Source organism: Aplysia californica, unplaced genomic scaffold, assembly GCF_000002075.1.
Source record: "Aplysia californica isolate F4 #8 unplaced genomic scaffold, AplCal3.0 scaffold00073, whole genome shotgun sequence".
Classification (NCBI taxonomy): Eukaryota; Metazoa; Mollusca; class Gastropoda; order Aplysiida; family Aplysiidae; genus Aplysia; species Aplysia californica.
The window spans coordinates 1049943-1056278 of NW_004797343.1; the positions used below are offsets into that span (position 1 = coordinate 1049943).

Consider the following 6336-nt stretch of genomic DNA (forward strand, 5'->3'; position numbering starts at 1 on the left):
TCCTCGAAGATTAGAGGTGTTACAAGGGAGTAACAAAAACAAAAAAAGAGGTCATCTGAAGGATGTCTTTAAAGATACGTCATCCTTTCGAAACAAAGACTTCTCGAGGCACATTCCAGAAATAACACGGCGCGGCGCAAAGATGCTACACTATCTCTGTGTTGTGTTTCCTGTTGAGCCTCAACCTCAGCGCACGGAGCTCTGTGCTCACGTGAGCATTACCCCAACCGAGTCGTATTTCGTTTCTGCGAGCAGTTCAGAAAACAGACAAAAACTCCATTAATATTTAATTTAACATCTCCACTGCAGTTGTGTAGACTGATGAATTCTCATGTTCTCCCAAACTGGTTCTCTGCCATTTTCCCACTGGTTTGTTGGGGAAAATTTAGCAGAAGTAATTACAACAGTTGCTGTTCATTATTGTTGTTTTTTTTTAAGTGGAAGGATGTTGTCGCTTTTTAAAAATCTCTTACACGATTTGTCCTAATAAGAGTTTTAGTGCACTTGCAGAACAATAAGGTCATAATATTAGTGCAGAAGATTAAAGGTGTTACAAGAGAGTAACTAACACAAAAAGAAGGAGATATAAGGACGATCGAGGTTTCATAGCAAAGAAGGCGCAAACTTCATCAAAGCACCCGCTAACCACCAGCTCTGTTCTAATGTGAAGATTTTGTCTTTCCTGTACAAACGTTGAGAGAAACATATCTAATCTAAATATAGAAGGGGTTAAAGAAAAACCTGGATTGTGTTTACCACATTATGACGCGTGTCTTGCTCTCGATCCGTGTTCCTTGGTATTGGTAGGAAAGCTGTTTGTTTTCCTCTAACAGTCAGGCGTTCAGACCCGGCGCAGCTGATGTAGCGGTGCGCTTCGCTCGCTGTCTCTCGCAGGCGATCCAAGTTCGATTCCCTAGTGGGAAGAAATTCTATCGAGTATCTTTGGTCTTTCTGCTAGGATGTTGTATTTCTCTCAGTCCGGTATGACCATGAACGGCAGGGTCGGAAGCCTGCTTGTTAGATTAAATCTAAGTTGTGTCCCTTGGGGAGTGAAAATACCTACTTTAAAAAACAAAACAACAACAACATATCCGACAAAGTCGAAGCTGATGCTGAAATTGAAATTGTGGACGTTTTACACCCACTAGAACTCAACTGATTAAAATTTACGTCGACTCTGTCTGTCAGGGCCAACCCGGGCTGAAAGAGAAACAAAACATTTCAGTATTGATATTAGACTAGCTGGGGCCCCTTTCGGTGAAAGGAATGATCGGTGCAATAACATCAACTGAAAGTCATTGGCCTACTATATAATTTACACTTAGAAGGAATGGAGCAACAAATCTTGAGAGAAAAGCGACACACGTATTTCCTAGTTGCCAAATATTTAAGAGATACTAGCTGGGCCCCCTTTCGATGAAAGGAATGATCGGTGCATTAATATCAACTAAAAGTCATTGGCCTACTGTATTAATTTATTCTCTACTGGAATGGGGCAATAAAATAGCGATGATGGGCATTAAACGAAAGGATCACAGTCGAATTTAGCATCAAGTAAAAAAAGAAAACATGAGGCTAGATCTATACGGGTCGCACACTTAAAATAGTGCTCAGTATTGCGCGACAATGCGCAACAATATTGAACGGAAGTACGACTTGAAATAAACAAACCTGGCAGATTTTTTCTAAAATTACAGAGACAGAAGCGTTGGCCTACAAAAGCGATCGGCGAAATAAAGAAGTTTAGCTGTTTGCGCTAAAACTGTCTCAAAACCGAAAAAATCGAAGGGCGTCATGATCTGGAGAATATTTTAAAGAATCTTTTGGCGAAAACCGCATGTCGATCGAAGCAGCCATTAAAAAGCCTTTTGAATAGCAAAATTCGGCCACCACAAATAGATAATAGATACTTTATTAAATAAAAACGTTCCCTACTTCGGAATCAAGCTCGTGTCTGCTGCGTACAACGGCGATGAGCCTAACCGCAACACCACAGGGACCGGTGAACTCACTTTCTACAGACGTCGTCCGTTAGGTAGTTCATGTACCTGAAAGGTAGAGCCAGGCAGCCGCCGCTAATTAATTATCCTTGTTCTGTAGATTTGATTTTATTTGGGTGGGGCGGGGGGGGGGGGGCGTAAAACACTCACACGGACAATGACAATCATAGATAGATAAATATATAGATAGATAGATAGATAGATAGATAGATAGATAGATAGATAGATAGATAGATAGATAGATAGATAGATAGATAGATAGATAGATAGATAGATAGATAGATTATTTCTTTTTGTAAATTACATTTTATTGATCCCGTGCGGAAATTTGAACTACAATGGCAAACAAAATATACATGATACATTATTATAAATATACAAACACACATTATCATTAAATACATGCATTACACACCGTTACACCCATACAAAACAATTTCACAACCATGCCAGATAGATAAATAGAAAAAAAACCTTTAATAATAAATTAGAGGGTTAACTTGTAAGCTGATCATGGATCATACACAAAATTGTAATGTTTTCGCTTGTTGTGTTCCCCACAGGAAAGGACGAGTCCAGGAATAGGTAGCACCCAATAAGCAACCGCTGTGGTGCTGTGGGTAAGTACAACTATAGCATTATTTTATACTTATATCTTCTTATCTAGTTGTTAGTCGGTCAAAGATTTTGTTTCCTTTAGGAAGCTGTTCAGCTGTGTTAGATTCTAAGCCCAGAGAGCAACTTTTTCTTTCAGGTTTCATTTTCAAATATTGTACCAAACTTACCTTTTCTTCTTCTTTTTTTTTTTACATTTAGAATTTAAATTCCGACAAAATGTTTCCCGAATACACGCAATCGGTACTGAAGATTAGAAAAAATCCCTGTTATCTATGCATTCAAAGAGGTTATGAATAGAACTAGAGGTCTTAGCTGTGACGTCGTGAGTGTCAAACTTGAGGGGCGCGCCGCCGCGCTTTTCCCTTTCGTCAACCCGCAGCCACTTAACGAATCGTCAGCCACATAGGCCTACCAACCTTTGACACGGGTCAAACTTCCATCTATTTATAGGTAGTTACCGGAACATGTATAGGTGAAGTGATGTGCCGTGATAGTCGCGATATATTATTTATTGAGATTGTTTTGGTCTCTCTTTACTCATCACCATGAGAATTTCTTGAAGTCTTTCCCTGGACTCTGCCTTTACTAAAATCTCGAATCTAGATCTAGATCTAGAGTTGTAATCTAGATCTAGTGGCAGGTTGCAGATTTCTGTTATCCAGTACATGTACATTCAAGAGATTATATAAATTGGACTAGACTCTAGACTCTAGTAGTAGACTCTTCTACTTCTACTTCTAAACTTTCGAGATTACAAAGGCCAAGCCTAGGCTTGTAAGGATTCGTTTTGTTAAAAGTGTTGTTTAACACAAAGTCTAAGAAGTTAGCAAACCTAACACATTTTTTCTAACGAAATGAAGCTTAAATTGACTTTTATATTGTCAATAAGAGATCAAGTTTAATCATCTAATCATTTAAGTAAGGAAGTGGACTGGTTATCCTCACCCTGGGTGAGAAAAACCCTACGATTGACCTCTCACCCCGGGTGAGACTTGCTATTTGGCTATTCTCACCCAGTGTGAAACAAGACCTGTTTTTCCTAATTTCGAAATACTTTCTATCGGTGTGGATGATCAAATTGACAAAAGCAAAGAAAAAAATGACGTTATAGCACAAAAGTAAGCTAATTTGATCGTCTACAAAGATGCTATGGCTCTTTCACTTTTCGAATCGAGCCGAACTACGCGGGTCGCCATTTTGTTTTGCCCGGAAGTTCTCGCAACTTACTCGCAAGATCTACTCCTCCCCCTTCTCTCCCTCTCTCTCTCTGTCGGCAATTTATTAAATCTGCAACCTGCAACTAGATTACTACTAGATCTAAATTCGAGACTTTAGTAAAGGCAGAGTCCAGGGAAAAACATCAATTAAATTCGAGTGGTGCAGATGAGTAAAGAGAGACCAAAACAATCTCTCTATTGCGACTATCATTGCACATCACTTCGCCTAATACATGTTCCGGTAGATCTAACTACCTATAAATAGATGGAAGTTTGACCCGTGTCAAAGGTTGGGTGAAGGCTGACGATTCGGGAGGTGGCTGCGGGTTGACGAAAGGGAAAAGCGCCGCGCCGCCATTCCGGAGAGGAATAAAGGCCAGTCAGTGCACAGCAGAAACACGGATTAATGATACTCTGCGAAGTCTTTTGGTGTTGATTTCTTTTTCATGTCATTTGCCTATCGCTAAAATGTACTCATAGGGATTTTTGTGATTGTGTACATGTAAATGGGCCAGACAATCACCTAATGATGCAAATTGGGTCTTTTACATGGTGAGACCACATGGATCTGTACTTTTTTAAATGAAAAAGATGGACTTGATGATCAGATGTTAAACCGAAACCCCCCCAAAAAAAAAAAAACCCCCCCAAAAAAAAAAAACAACAAACAATTGTATTGAAATATATTGCTGCGCGTCTCCCAAACAGTATGTCTAGATCTAGATTTAGCACCGCTGACCGCATCAAGACGCTCGTATCGGCCCTCTGGAATCAGGAAGGTGTCTGAGAAACTGCAAGAAGCTCCAGCTGCAACTCTAGTACACCTTCAAGGCTGGCTGAACGGAAAAGAACCCCTGTCGATGTTGTTGAGATAAGAGAATATACAGTAGCCAACCAGACATGACTACCCACCTACCAATAAGAGCGGCGTAATATTCTGTCTCATTTGCGGAACCGGTGCCAAACAGCATGTTCAACAGCAGCAGCTGGGGTTCATGGAAAATGAGGTGTGGTGTAGCCGAACACCATTGCCAGTCAACGCATATTTTAGAAAATTTTGTGAACTTTTAAGATAAACCGGCTATTTAACTAAGTGTCGCTTTTTAGAATGTTGTCAGTATATAATTACGCTCTTTGGGTGTGCGCACAGGATCCGAACAATGAGTGATTTACAGTATCCCAGCCTGCAATTAATTTCCCACTCTGAGACAATGACGAATTGATGATATATTTAATAATCAACCCGGTCTTGACCCCTTTCGTACCCAAGGAAGACTTAGCCTTTGAGTTAGGAGAAAGAGAGTGTAGACAACATGACATAAAAGCTATCCATTTTGTGAGTATGAAATTGTCCTTTTCTGAACAAACTCAGTTACTCACCTTGTCTCCATCCACCCCTCCCCCACCACATCCGGGGGAAAAAACCCAACACTACCTCATATTATATCTCTCTGTTCATTTGTAGCCCACTTTTAAGTGCATTTGTATTTCCCAAAATCGGTCAGCAGGTGGGGCATTGTGTAGGAGTGTATGTTATATGATTAAACAACAACAACAACAACAGGAAACAAAAAGAAAACTTAAAATAAAACTGAACTGAACTTCAAACTCTACGAAGATCGAGGCGATGCAAGGGGCGCGCAGCGTGACAGCGCTGTTTCTAATCCTCTCAAAATGGCGATAAAGCAAGCCGAGTGGGACTACTGGGCCCACACAGCCATAGTGAGTTTACGTAGGTGATGTCACAGCTGCGACCTCTAGTTCTATTACAACTTCTTTGATATTTCTTCATACATGTATTAGCAAAATGCTAAACAACCCAGATCGGAGCCACCCCGTAACGTCTTGGCTAAAGTTGAGAATTCACGGCACCTTATTCCTCGTTCATCATCCATTTGAATCAAATTAATAGTGCCTTCAAAGTTTAGGGAGAGTGTGTCAAAGTTCACGATCTAGGATATAACAATACAAGCCACAAGCCTATAGTGCAAAGATACTAATCTATTCTCGGATACATTTTCTTCTTTTTTATGCCGAGGTGTGCAACTCATGAGCTGCGCAGCTTCAAAGTAATTAACGAACCAATACGCCAAAACATCCGGTGTGGCTTTTCTTGGATCGTGGCAAGAGAAGAAGAAAAACGCTGGCAGCTAGTTGTTTGTTCAAGAATAATCGCTTAGAAATCTGGCAATCTAGCAAATTAATATCATCGCTTACAGAATGAGCTACTTATACCTTTGGTGGCCAGGCTTCTTACGCAAGCCCGTCAAAAAGAGTGCCAACATGGTGTTAATGTCTCTATGGACACTGTTAAAATCGGTGCTTACGTGTGTTGTTTATGATAATGATGCACTTCATCATGAGGGAAATGTTTTGAATAGAAATCAAAGAAGAAGTATTTTCAGCTCTCTCTCTCTCTCTCTCTCTCTCTCTCTCTCTCTCTCTCTCTCTCTCTCTCTCTCTCTCTGTCTGTCTCTCTGTCTCCCGTTCTCTCTCTCTCT

At 40.4% G+C, this 6336-nt stretch overlaps 1 protein-coding gene across 1 annotated transcript in view; it reads left to right on the plus strand.

Annotated features, from left to right (window-relative positions):
- Positions 1–6336, plus strand: part of LOC101859228 (microtubule-associated protein futsch) — a 55873-nt gene that overhangs the window by 9162 nt on the left and 40375 nt on the right. The window contains exon 2 of the mRNA XM_005093967.2: positions 2564–2620. The gene's annotated coding sequence lies outside the window, so the exon portion shown is untranslated. The remainder of the gene's footprint in view (positions 1–2563; positions 2621–6336) is intronic.